General features: G+C 36.8%; 1 protein-coding gene across 5 annotated transcripts in view; it reads left to right on the forward strand.

Annotated features, from left to right (window-relative positions):
• The first annotated feature begins 1,558 nt into the window (after positions 1–1,558).
• Positions 1,559–14,285, forward strand: part of MARCH1 (membrane associated ring-CH-type finger 1) — a 190,031-nt gene continuing 177,304 nt past the window's right edge. For 3 of the 5 annotated variants that reach the window (XM_014945444.1, XM_014945420.1, XM_014945436.1), the window contains exon 1: positions 1,559–1,656. The gene's annotated coding sequence lies outside the window, so the exon portion shown is untranslated. The remainder of the gene's footprint in view (positions 1,657–14,285) is intronic. The other 2 variants (XM_014945464.1, XM_014945457.1) reach the window with 2 other exon arrangements.

Below are 14,285 nucleotides of genomic sequence, written 5' to 3' on the forward strand. Positions count from 1 at the left end.
ATTACACAGGGGAAACCAGAGAGATCTGGTATTTAAAGGGAAAAACACCTCCCAAGGGATGGACTGTTACTTCTTCAAAATTTGTTGGTTTCCCTCCTAAGGTTGGATCATTCACGATTAGCTCATACTTGAGCATTCTAATGCCACCTCCTCCTCTATTTCACTTGTTCTTGGTAGAATATGAGGTCAGTGTGACCGTACAGAGTGATAGTGAGGAAGCAGAAACCTTAACTGAGAATTAGAGGCAGCCATGAAAGCAGTTCCCTGCTGAGCATGGAGTGAATTATAGACATATCTGTTGGAAAGGACCTCAGGGGTCATCTAGCCCAAACTTCCAGCAGAGGTGGGTTATTTCCAGCACTAGATCAGGTCTGGAGATTCTGGCTGATGTTGGACACTGATCCAGGGCTGCATTACTCTCCTAGGGAAATTTTGTATCCCTAGTGTTAAGCCAGAAACCTTCAAATACCAGTTTGTGGGTGTTTCCCTTTGCTTGCTGTCTGCCACTACTGAGAATTTAGCTTCCTTGTCTTTGCTGGGGCCCTTCATCTTATCTTGTCCCTACAGCCTGCTACTCACCAGACTAAACAAGGCCAGTGACTTCAACCTCTCCTTGTGGATCATGTTCTCTGGTCCCCTGACCATTGTGACAGTCCTCTGCTTGGCCTCTCCACATTGCTTTTGAAGTACAGGTGCAAAAACTGGTTCTGTAGTATTCCAGCCTCATCAGTGGAAAGTGTAAGATGAGAATAATTCTCTTGTTCTGTATGTCCTGTTGTTTGTTAATGATGCTCAGGATACAGTTTGCCTTATTCATGACAAGTGGGCCCTGTTGGCTGCTGTTTAACTTTGGGTCCACCATAAGTGCTAGGACCTCTTCAGTGGTTGACTGCTGGCCAACACTGCAGGGTTACATTGCTGCAGGTGTAAAACTTTGTACTTCTCTGTGTTGAACTTCATGAGATTAGCCCAGTCCTCAAGTCTACTGAGGTTTCTCTCAGTCAAAATACTGCTGTTTATGTCAGCCGTTTCTTTTACTTCAGTGGCATCTGCAGTTTTGCTAAGGATGAAGGCCGTGTAGAACAGTAAAGTGTAAGATGTAAGAGACCAACAAGAGCAAAAGACTCATACGTTTGCCATTTCTAAAGTGAATTTGACCCCGATGAGACCTATTGAGATCAGCTTTTGAATGCACAGGAAAACAGTTGCTGCTGCTTTTTTCCAGATACTGGACTTGGAAAAAAGTACTAGCTAACATCTGCTTAAGACAGTAGTATTTATTGTAGGGAAAGAGATAAATCTTCATCCCTAGGTTCTTACTTGGTTTACTGTGTTTCAGGGAAATCCAAACTAGCTCTTGAGCAAGTGTTCCTTAGTGAACTGTGTCCCAAAGTAAGGATCTGTAAATAATCTTCAGGGCAAGTAATGCAATTTATAATTCCTCTCTTCTCTGATTCATGCTCTGCCCAGGTCTAGCCAGCTGTGTTCTTGCTATCCTGCCTCAGTTTTTCTTTTAGTTACTTATTTTTTAAATTCTTATCTGTACATTTTCAGAAACCTGGAGAGTAACACAGTCTGCAAGGGTGTGAAGGATATCAATAACATGGATTTAGTCATGTTCAGGAGAGAGCTGAACATGTTTCTCTTGCAAGCTAGGTGAGTTGTCTTGCCAAGATATTGTATCAAGTGTGGGTGGTGTCTTATGTCTTCAGTCTTCTTATGGTAGTTTAAAAAATGGAGTGGTTGCCCCTATTTAACTGTGAGGATTCCTGGACACAGAGAGCAACTTACTGTACTCTTGAGTAAAGTGCCTAACTTCTGTAGAAGGTAAGATTTAAAACTGCACGCCTGCCCTTCTTAGCCTTGCAATCAAGTAGCCAATATGTATTTGGGCCATTAATGTAGAAGTGAAAGAACTTTTTCTGTTGTGTACCATTGAATCATTTTCCAAGTGGAGGAAAAAAGAAAAAAAAAAAAAAAAAAAAACATTTAGTGCCAGATAGACAACTTTGATTGCCATAATACTTGTTAAACAAGCCCATGTTTGCCACCACTTCTGGACAAGGAGATGATTTCACTGTAGATGCTGATGGGAGTATTTCTGTTTGCAAAATACTGAAAATCTATTGTAAACTACTTAGAAGATTGATTACAATTCTCAGAAACTTAAATAATTTTCTGTTTCTATGTAGCCTGTTTTTAAATTAACTGTTTACACTTTTCTTCTAATGAGGTACTGTCATTTGCTATCAGTTCATTTAACAAAAGTAGTACTTTTCCTCTGTAAACTTTGTTTCTACATGAAACATATTATTTGCTTTGCTAGGCTAGTGATTCAGTGGTATTGTAGTAGAATTCATTGTAGTGCCACAGCAGACAATGAGATGATGCAAGCTTTGTCTGTGTGCAGTTAATTAGATGAAATGTATTTTGACAGACACCTAGTAATTAGAATTCAAAATTAATCTTTTTTTTTTTTCCATTTAATTATATTTTATTTCAGTTCTTTGAGAGGCTTTTCATTAGCTGTTAGGAGTTCACATTACTGAATTTCACTGAATTTTACAAAGCCGTGTCATGTCATTATGGGCTTTCATGTGCAGAGCTCTGTGTGTTTTTCTAAAATTATCTCCAAGATCAGGATGCTACATGTCTATGGAGTAGGTTGTTTTAAGAGCCAATTTAAGCAAAGAGAATAAGCTCAGATTGCATGTGCAGCTAACTGCATTGCTCTATTATGATTTCTGCAGCTACAAAGACTATGTTGAATTAAATAAATATAGCAAGTATTTTATTATCTGTACCTTCAGTCATAATAAAACCTTTTACTAAAATGTAGTGCGTAAATGCATTTTCTCAGTTTGGAGCTGTCATTACGTAGAGCAGATCAGCAATCATCTGTGGTTGCTGTTTCTTCTCCTTCCAAAATACTTGTTATGAGAACTTGGTGCTGAAGCTGTTCAGTAATGGTGTATTTGTTTCTGTTTAGTGCCCTTCATTTGAAAACAAAAACTCCACTGTGTGTAGAACTTGTCCCTCTTACCTGCTTTTTCCTAAGTCCTGATGTAAATATTAACTCTGTGAAGATTATTTTTACTGTGGAAAAAATTGATCTGTAAGATTGTTATCATAAAACCTATGTCCTCCCATGTTGTTCCCCAGAGAGTGCTGTAAGGTATTCAACTCACTGGTAACCTCCTCTCAAGTTGTGGCATAGCTTTCAGGAATGTGTCTTTTCTTCTGTGAGTACATGCTGTGTAATATTTTACTATGTTGATAGATACAGATGAAAGGCAAAATAAGCTGTATGCAGTGAAGCTTTTAACCCGGAACTCATTCCTTGAAATACAACGATTTCTTTCACACTTACTTTGTGAACATTAGTAAGCTCACCTCTACTGTTACACTTGGCTGTAAGCTTTTGTGCGAGCTAAACATGGCTGGAAATGTGATGGCTAATACGTTTAACGGTAGGTGGGGACCCACATGCTAAAGTGCCTCTTCACTGTATCCAGGCCCCTGTCCATTTTTGCTCTCCAGTTCACTGCGAGGCACTAGTGGCCAAGTGATCATGAGGGCCTGTCTCTCATGCCTCAGGCTCTTGCATTTTATCTTCTTGCTTTATTGCTGTGATCCAAATCTCTTTATAAACTCTTTTATGTCAACTGATTGTTTTTTTTTTTTATTATTATTTTTATTTTGTCTATCAGGAGTCATGGTAGTGAGAGTGTATATATATATATACAAGGTTTGAGATGTAGAGAAATCTTTCTCCTCTAGCAGTTCTTAGAGCAAAACAGAATGAATGTACCTGAAAATGCACAGTATTTGTTTTGAGTTACTATGGGAGCTCAGTGTAAGGACTGGTAAAGAACAGTGCTGGCAAAGAAACAGCTCTTCCAAGGTGTAAAAATTATTCTAGCCTTTTATTAAAAAAGTATGTCTGAAAATCTTTCTTGAGATTTCTGTATTGAGTTTGTTCTGAAGCTGAATCAGTGGAGCTAAAAGGACCCTCACCATGTTTCCTGCGGGCAGGGAAGAGAGACTGTAGAACATGTTGTCTTGGCCATAATGCTGGGGTGACTCCTTACCCTGATGGAGGGAAAAAACTGGATCATACCCATGAGATTTTTTTTAATATCTATTACACAGATTTGAGTGCTAATGCTGCCTTTGATACTGGGGAGGTGGTGGCTTGTTGCTTGTTTTGGTTTCGTTTTCTCGTTTTCTTCTGGAATCTCAAATAATTTTTTTTGCTTGTGTGAAGTACTCAATTTTGGGGGACTTTTTGGCTGGTTTGATTTTTTATTTTTTTATTTTTTTTTTGGTTTTGTGGTTTTGTTTTTGTTGTTGTTCTGATGGTTGGTTGTTTTTGTTACTCATATCCAGACACAAAACCGTTTAGAAATACTAGAGATTGCTATGTGTAATAGCTTTACGTTTGTTTCTTCATTATCTTTTGCCATTCTTGACTTTGTCACTAACTTGTAGGGGGAAACCTGAACCAAATAAAGTAAGTGCACAGAAAACTTGCTTGATTGTACACTAAGAAATTAGCAACTTCTTTGTAACAGCTATGTTATGAATGCCAGGATTGCATCTATGACAGAGCTTCTTGAGATACTCTTCTTGCTGACATAGATCACTTAGTTCTGACAGAAGAGAAGGAATTCAGATGTAGACACAGAAAAGTAGAGCACCATTGATGACACCTTAGCATTGTGGTCATAATCAATATGTATTTACAAGATTATTCAGAAAATCCTAGTTTGTGCAAGTCAACACTGTTCTTTGGTTTTGTTTTTGTTTTAAATGCAAATAAGAAAAGTATAATTGTATAAAGTAATTAAACCATAACTAACTCAGTTAACTACAGGATGTTATGTTATCTGAGAGTAGCTTGTAAGGGTAAGATATACATGCAATTAAGTTATGCCTTAAAATGTCAAATTTTGCCACTTTCCTTGCAAGAGGAGTAGGGAGACATGACAGAATTACTAGAAAGCTGGCAAACAGAGGAGGCTGACATGGATGTCCTCACTTAAATATGATTTATCAATAGGACTAGTCTTTTAAGGAAAACACCAGTGCAAGCAATTTTGCATTAGTTTTTCTTTAAAGCAAACAAAAAAATATCCTACCCCTAGCATCAAGACAGTTTTTCACTGTTTTCACCTACTGCAAAAGTGCTATTTTACAACTAGCCACATTTTTTCATTATATTTTAGAACTTAGATCTTTGCCAACTGTTCTTCATTTTGTTTTGTTTGTTTCAGCAAAGCAGGTACTGTCTGAAGTTTTAGTTTTAGCTGACAAATGTTTTCAAGAGTAAAACCACCAGAAGCTACTGGATTTTGATAGGCACATTTAGGAGCATGATAAAATAGCAAACAATATTTTTAAAGAGCTTCACATGGATGCATTACTTGTAGTAGATATAAAATTAATATAATGTTAATGAGTCTCAGTAGCGGTTCTGGGAAGGCAGCAGGCATCAGAGCCGTTTAAGTCGCACCTCCTCACTGTTGCCTGACTTTTATGGCAAACCAGGTCATTTTTTCACAAGTTTACCTGATTTGTGCAATTCATTGTTAGTTGTTCAGCATGGTAGACATTTCTAGGCTCTCTGGATGTTGCATAATATTGTAGATTGAGAGTGGCAGCCCTTAGTTTGATTTCTGTGTTACTCCTTAAACTTTTTTTAACCCGTTTGTATTTATTTAATTCACCAGAGTGTATGATTTTTTTTTTATCTTCATCTGAATATAACTTAAGCTTTTCAATGAGTGGATTTGGTTGCTGTTTTCTTGTTTCTTAAAGCTGCTCTTAGCCTGTGTTGCCAAGGCAGTTTCCTTTTAACTTCTAATCAAGCCTTTCTTAATAAGTGATGTGCGCTAGCACTGTGTTTTCGGTATGGTGTCTTTCAGCAATGTACATGGTGTCTCTGGGATGTAATTCTTTTAGCAGCTCTTTTTATCTTCTTTTGATAGGCTCTCTCATTTCTGTGTCATTTTCCTTTGGAAGCCACATACAATTGTGGTGGATTTTCTGGCTTTTATAATTCCTGTAGAGATATTGAATCTGAATGTGTTATTAGCGTGCCTTTCAATAGAAAAATTTGGAGCAAGATCCTGCATACTATTCAATAATAAGTCTGAGACTGCATTTCTGATGGTTTCCCTAACCAGCTCTCCATGAAATTATTATTGTAGCATTAAAAGTTTCTTCTCTGCTTTGTTGTCCCAGTGTGAGACTTGCCTCATATTCATGGGTATCTGCCATTACAGCTATATTTCCTTCCCCCATTGCCTCTCTGATCTCTCTTAGTGTATCATAGGTGGTCTTAGTCCTATCATTCTGCTAAGGCAATTGATAGTAGAAACCTACTTTGAGCTGTTACATTTGGAACCAAGAATGAATGATTTCCCGAAATCTTACTTCTTACCAAAATTAAGTCAGGTGCCAAATACTCCCCAGGACCCTTAATTTGGGTACCTGAGAGCTGAGACTATCTACTTAGAAAAGTTAATTCAGCTTAATACTCAGTTGTCATTCTGTTGAAATAGCAATATATCAAGTCCCAAGCCTTTTATATCTGATCTACAAGAGGCGGCTTTTCATGGGAACAGGGCAATAATTACAGAATACTTCAAGCCTATCCCTATTCCGTCACAATTGATTGTCCATTTTCTTTCTGAACACAAACTCTTGCCTTGTTGGGGAAAAAAATATACACATTGTGGACATCTTCAGAGCTCCTTTTTACTGTAATCATACATTTGTAGATTCTTGTCGTCATGCTGAAATAGTACAGGTATTTGAAGAATGTACAAGGTGAGAGTGAATTGCATCACTAATTGAAATTAACAGGAGTCCTTGGCTCTTTTTATTCAGACATATGCTGGCCTCCATGCTCTAGTTAACACTGCATGTATTTGTTCAGAGTATTGTCCATTCAAAATGTTATATTACAGATAGTAATAATTGACTGGTATTTTAATGCTAATCTGTGCTATTCAGATCCTGGGTCCAATTATTTATTGTTGAGGGGATAGAGAATCAATGGTGATTTTTCTCTACCTCTCCCCTAGATTGTATACTACATTGTAGTTATTTAAAATTTCAAAAATTGCTCAGTTCCAAGAATAGGGTACTGTTATTGTGCTGTTGGTGACTTACTTTCAATATATATTCATTTTTGTGATGTAGTATAATACTTTTTTTGAAGCATGATAGTTTTGATAGGTTTTTATGTTTGTTTGTTTAGCCTCAGTTTAAAAGGATAATATCAGCAGTAATGTCAAAACTTTTCAAATAAGATATTTTGCTAAGAAACTTTGATCTTTTGTATGTAAGTAGAACTTTATTCATAGCCAAAATCAGGTCTTTGGCAGTTTGTTGTTGGTTTTTCTTTTTTTTTTTTCTGTAAGTCTGGTGGAATTCATAGGGTTTAATCATGAAAATCTTTTTCCCATCTAGTTATTTTTTAGATGAGTTTTATGGAAGTGCCACTTAGTAAATAAATCAGAAAGAGATCTGATGAATTAATTTGACTTGAAATTAGACAGCTAATTATTGCACTGATAATTGTTGCGTTGTATTGTAGGATTGTTTTGAATTCTTACCTGGGGGAAAAGTAATCTTAAAATAAGACAGGGAACTATTGACGGTAATTAAAAACGTTATGTGTATGAGACTTATGAGTCTTTTTTGTATAATAAATGAAAGCGATGATAACACTTAACTTTTATATGGTCCTTAACTTTATCAATAGTTTTGATAACAATGAGGTTTATCTATTAAATGATTATAATCATATAATCAAAGTATGGGCCCAACCACGGATTGTAAATACCCTGGTTAGGATTAGAAGAACCAGGTGGGACAGCGAGAGAAAGGTGAGTCTTTCTGGACTCATTCTTACACTGCTGGAAGACTGAGCACCACATCAGAGTCAATATAATTCCTTGGAACTGTATACCATAAAACCTGTATGATCAGTGTATTTACATAAAATCATAGAATCAGAATGGTTTGGGTTGAAAGGGACCTTAAAGATCATCGAGTTCCAATCCCCCTGCCATGGGCAAGGACACCTCCCACTAGACCAGGTGGCTCAAAGCCCCATCCAGCCTGGTCTTGAACCCCTCCAGGGGTGGGGCATCCACAAACTCCCTGGGCAACCCATTCCAGTGTCTCACCACCCTCAGAGTAAGGAATTTCTTCTTAATTTCTAATCTAAATCTCCCCTGTTTGAGTTTAAAACCATTACCTCTTGTCATGTCGCTCCACTCCCTGAAAAAGAGTCCCTCCCCAGCTTTCCTGTAGGCCCCCTTCAGGTACTGGAAGGCTGTTATAAGGTCTCCCTGGAGCCTTCTCTTCTCCAGGCTAAAGAATCCCAACTGTCTTGGCCTGTCATGTTGTTGAGGCTAAATTTATGGTGTGTGTTCAACCGTGTGCATTTTAGACTTTCTGTCCCCGAACTATAGAATTCCACCTCCAGGTCCCTCAAAAAGATTAGTATTCTTGAGGGATGTCTGAATTTAGTGACTTGAGGTTTTGTCAGCAGTCTACATAATATTGAATAAATGTTTGTATTTACATGCTTATACAATGTAGTTGCACAGTGGAGTTTTGAATTCAGAGCTGTAGATTATATTATTCCTAGCAGATAAGAGAATTCTATATATAAGGAATACAACAAATCAGCAGTAAGTTCTGCATGAGATAGCAATGTTGGTTGCGCGTAGGTTTGTTTTTACAAACATTTTCTGAAATTCTGAAGTCTTGGCTTTACAAATCGTTATGGAGTGGGAAAAAATTGTTAAAACTTCTAAGTGTGAATTTTAAGCATGTTGAAAAGTGAAACTTGTACAGGCTGAACTTGAACTTGTCACAGAATGATGGGGAACTAATCCTGCATATTGTAATTAATATTTAGTGCTATTGCTTAATGGAAAAATCTGATTAAAGTACCTGAAACTTGTACAGTTTAGAAGAAACGTTTCTAGCTAGTGTGATAAGTGCCTAGACTCCTGCTAGTTTCTTGTTTTTTCCCATATAGGCATAAAATTAACATGTAATGTGCACATTTGGAAATATTTATCTGTATTGGAAATAGTGACAGCTCCTTTCCTGTTTTAACATTTGATACATACAGTATTTGTAAATAAGAAATTCATGCAATCATAATGTGATATGAGAAGTATTGGCATGGGGATTTAGGTGAGGTAGTAAAGAAACTTTACTAGTAAGCCCCTATTAATGCAGTGGAAAGTACTGGTGTGCTCAGCTGAGAAGCCAATACCATGAACCAGTATTAATAAGCCTATAAACAACAAAAAAATCCCAACAACAAAATGTAACAATAAAGAAAAGGCAAAACAAACTTTAAATGCACAAATAGCTCTAATGCTTGACACTTTTCCCTTGAAGTAGCTCCATTGACAAAGTTGGACTGTACACAAAAAATACATTGAGAAAACTGCAAAAGTCAATAGTTCTGTAGAATTAGTGGGTAGAGGTAAGTTTTTCACAGGATTCATATTTGAGTCAACTGAAACTACACATATGTTTTCTGTCTTTGGTGATTTGTTCATTTCCCAAGAAAACCACCTACATTTTTTTGAGGAAGAAAAACCAAAGCAAAAAAGATACTCTTTCATGTTGAAAATTCTGAAGCCTAATGCTTCTCAGTTGAAAATAGAACAAAGCTTTGACGTTAACTTCCATGTTCTTAAAAAAACAAGCCCGTTCTTACACCATGCCAAACTGAAACATAGCATGCTAAGGTAAATGTTCAAGAAACATGTCTAGAAAACAGATAACTTTTTGCACTATTTTTTTGGTTAGCTGGACATTTCTAATGTTTTTGTTCTGACCAAAAATGCTCTATATTTATCTTTTTGGTGAACCAAAGAATAGATGTTTGCATAACTGTAGTTATAAATATTTGTAAATTGCCATCTCCTACTGTATTTGCTAGTTATAATGCTTATGGATATCCAGTGCTTTAATACCGTCTTGTATAAGATGTGCACTGAAGTTTGCACAAATGTATATTCTAAATTGCTTTATTTTGGGTCCCACTTTTATCTTTTCTGTCATATATCTCAATACATATTGAGTCCACAGACCTGTGAGTTTTGAAAGGAAAGCTAAACTTCTGTTTTTTACACTTGAAATCTTTTCAGTTACTTTTATATGAATTAAAAATAATATAGTTGTCTTTTCAGAAGGATATGATATACTGTTCTGGGAATGTTTCAAATGCTACATTTCTGATATGCTACAGTACTGATATATGAAACTTTTCCTTGGCATCCCATTTTTATATTTGTCCTAATTTCAGACCGGTATTTCAAATCATTGTAATGTCTTGAATAACAGACCATGCTTCTCTCTATGTATACTGTTTCAGCATACAGAAGTAATCTTTTCCTCCTATAATCATCTTATTTCTTTTTGTTCTCTGACACAGATTGCTTCTTTAGGTTACTTCCTAACACTTTTCTGTTGTTCTCATGACTAAAGAACTAAGTTTTAGCCTAATTCAATAATTTATCAATGAAACTTGCAGAAGCTAAAGATACATGCTATATCTTTACCTATCCGGTAATGAAATACCATGGTTACTAATTGAAACCTTTGGGGGGCCAGGTTGGAAGTATACACCATTGTTCTGTGCTGGATTTACCATGCTTACATTTAAAGCTGTATTTGTGAAATGTAAAGCTTTTGGAAGTGGTATCCTATGTGAGGAGGATTTTCTCTTTGTGAATACACAGCTGTTCTCACAAACAATTGGAAATTGTGGAGTGACAATAGTGACAGTTTGTCAATGAATCGTCATGCTAATTGGATACTTGCAAGGATTTTGATTGCTGGTACAAGAACATTTATGTAAGAGTTAGAATTTGTAAATAGCAAAACTTGTTCTTTTTCATAATTCTATGTCTCTTCTTGGAAATTTTTTCACTTCTTGAAAAACAGCTGAGGTCTCCCTTAGCCTAGGTGCTTTGTTCAAGCCTGAAAATTAGGGCTAAAGAAGCTTTGGATCATGAAGGTACTGTTTGCTGCAAGAAGGCAGCTGTAAGAATTTTTCTGAATTAGTCCATTATCTTAACCCTTTAACCAGCTCTCAGTAGGTTAATAAGGCAGGCAACGAGCTCCCTCAGCAGGTTGCTCTCCTACCTATTTGAATTGATCGTTGCGATTTCCCCCAATATAACCTCAGTATTTTTATTCTGAAATATTAAGTTAGAATCTATGTCACAAAACTGAGAATATATATATATTATTTTTTTTTTTAAGTTAAAGTGTGTTGGCAAATTTGTGAGTAAAGTGATGGCAGCTATGCTTTTAAAAAGCAAATTTAAAAAAAATCCTCATGTAAGTCTTTCTCTGACATGAAAATTGTAATACTGCAATAAAAGCAAAAGGCGTAATTGTTTCCTGAAACCATGCACAAGATTTGAGATTACTCTGAGAACTATTGATTTTAAAGTTCATGAAGAGTGTCTGTAATCAGCATAGCAATTTGACTTCTTAATTAGACTAGTCCTGTGAGAGTTTGGCTCCCCATACAGTATGTTTATGAATTTAATCAACCAGGCAGCAAAAAAACCAATTATAGATACTATCTTTATTTTTTAACTCACAAAGGAGCAAGAACTGAAATACTAGAGCTTTTGCTTCTGTGATAATTAAACATGGATCTGAATTAATAGAAATTTAAAAAAAAAAATAAAAGTACCCTGAAGAAATCTGTACACCACAAAATGAGGTGGTTGTCAGCTAACAGAAACAAGAAAAGGATAAAAGAAAATCTTGGACTGTGCCAAGACTGAGCCATCAATACTAGTTACCTGCTGGACTAGTATGCATCAATTTTCTTTTTTTTTTTTCATTGGAGATTTATCAAGTCACAATAAGCCATAGGTGAGATTTTGTCATGACAAGTCAGTCCACTTTCTATGTTTAAAAAAAACACAAACATTGTCTGTTATCATTTCAATATCCTTAGATTTGTCTTGTTTCTTATTAACATAAACGTTGGTAATTTGAAATTGTTGTTAGTTGTCCTTTGTGTATGAAATGATTTTTAGTGAAAATAGCTAGAAACAGTAGTTAGGTTAAAAAGTACCTAGAACCTGACTTATTAGTTCTTCTATTTTCCAATAAGTTAATTGTTCATTCAGCATCTATTTATGAATCAGAACATTTTGAGTTCTGTGTTTGGTATTAGAACTAACTGTGCCAGCAATTGAACTGTGTATTGTATTCTGCCACCATACTGCTGTAGTAGTTGAGGATGTTAGTCTGCCAGGTGACGGACATGTGTCTGGTTTGTTATTGCCTTTTCTTTCCTTTGATAAGAGGGTTGTGCACTGACTTTCTTCTTGACATTGATGGAGAAGACTTGGTTTTTGGTTTTGCACTATGCTCATGCTGAAAGTTCATAAATGCCTGTGAGAGAATTCTGATGATTTCTAGCTGGTAGGTTGGGCGTATATGCTAGAGCCTTTTACAACTAGAAAACTCTAATTTTGCGCAGCTAAACCTATCTGCTGTGGCAGGCAATTCTCTTGCTTTTGGAGTGGAGCTGTGTTCACTAATTCTAGAGCTCTTTCACAGTCGTGTAGCTATACTTAAGCTAGACCACTGATTGCCTAAAGTTGTGGACTGAAACCTGGCAATTGATACTATGCCAGATACAGAGCAGAAGATGAAATTTACATTCTCGCAAACGTCATTGACCTTAGCGTAAATAGCCAGAACTCCAGTTGTGAAAGGTGCCTATAAGTAGTTTTCAAGTTCAAGTGACCGGCCAGTTGGTGACCGGTCACGAGTGGTATCCCACAGGGCTCGGTACTGGGACCAGTTCTCTTTAATATCTTTATCAATGATCTGGACAAGGGGATCGAGTGCACCCTCAGTAAGTTCGCAGACGACACCAAGGTGGGTGGCAGTGTCGACCTGCTGGAGGGTAGAGAGGCCTTGCAGAGGGATCTGGACAGGCTGGAACATCAGAACATCATTTTTGGATGTTGTATACTCTTTGCCATATTTGAAGCAGTTTAACAGTCACAAGCTATCATTCTTTTTCTTGATTACACAAATAAACGTTGGATGAAATAAGGGTATTCTTACTAACAGTTGGAGAGACTGTCAGAGTTTGAAACAAGAAACTTAATAAGATATTTTGGAAACTGTTTACTGTGAGCAATGAATTCCTTTTAAAGGACACCTGATGGCAGCTCTAAGAATTAGAGGTATTTTGTTAATTTCACAAACTCTACAAATGTATGATGCCAGTCACAGATGCAGCCACATGATCATGAAAACTGCAGCCTCATGATCATGATAACTACACCCATATGGGCATGTATGCACTTACTGTCCATCCTTGCTCTCTGGCTTGTTGACTGGACTCTGTCTTAAAGGCCAGAAGCATGCTTTTGCTTATAGACTCCATAGGCCTTTTCTATTAACATTCCAGGTAGGTTTGCCTTAGTGCTAACGATGTTTGAGTTTTGGGGTTTTTGGCTTGTGTGGTTTTTTTTTTTTTTTTTTTTTTTTTCTGAAGAGTCTAATTGTTTTTTTTTTTTCTCTGTGGTTTGACATCTCAGCTGAGACCTGGAATAAGATGATCATTTCCATTCTCAATTCAGTTCCATTTCGAGTGAACTATAATAGGAAGACAATTTTCAGCCTCTACAGATGACGTGGAAAATATACTTGATGATGTGTCTTGGGGATATTTACTTAAGTGCAGCACAGTGATTGAGCTTTGAGAATGCTGAGCCTTGAGATGCAGAACTTGATGTCTGAAGTAATTAATGGCAAAAGCCTCCCAGCTTTCACTATGGGATCCTTAAGAGTATATTAGCCAGTATGTAGTGCTTCAAGAGGTAGAGTGTATTGGAAAAAACGTATGTAGCAGAGAACAAATGCTATTTAGATAGGGGGAAGGAATCTACAGAAATCGGATGTTTCTCATAAGAACCTAACCTCAAGTCATTCTAAAATTACACATCTGTAGAGATGTTATCTACCTAATCACTGAAATGTCTTCATGTGTGATGGATGGTCTGTGCAGTGTGTTTGCAGTTTATTACCTGCTCTGTGTCCTCTTCCGCTGAAAGGGCCATAGCTGGAGAAGCGTGGAAGAGGGCTGCCTTCATTAAGATGCTAAAATATGGATTGGGTAGAAATCTTGGGGAGGAAGGGGGTACTGCCCCTTCCCAGCAAGAAGCTGCCCAGATTTGCCTGGCGAGAGGGTT

This window comes from Calidris pugnax, unplaced genomic scaffold (assembly GCF_001431845.1).
Source record: "Calidris pugnax isolate Ruff unplaced genomic scaffold, ASM143184v1 scaffold15, whole genome shotgun sequence".
In the NCBI taxonomy this organism is placed as follows: Eukaryota; Metazoa; Chordata; class Aves; order Charadriiformes; family Scolopacidae; genus Calidris; species Calidris pugnax.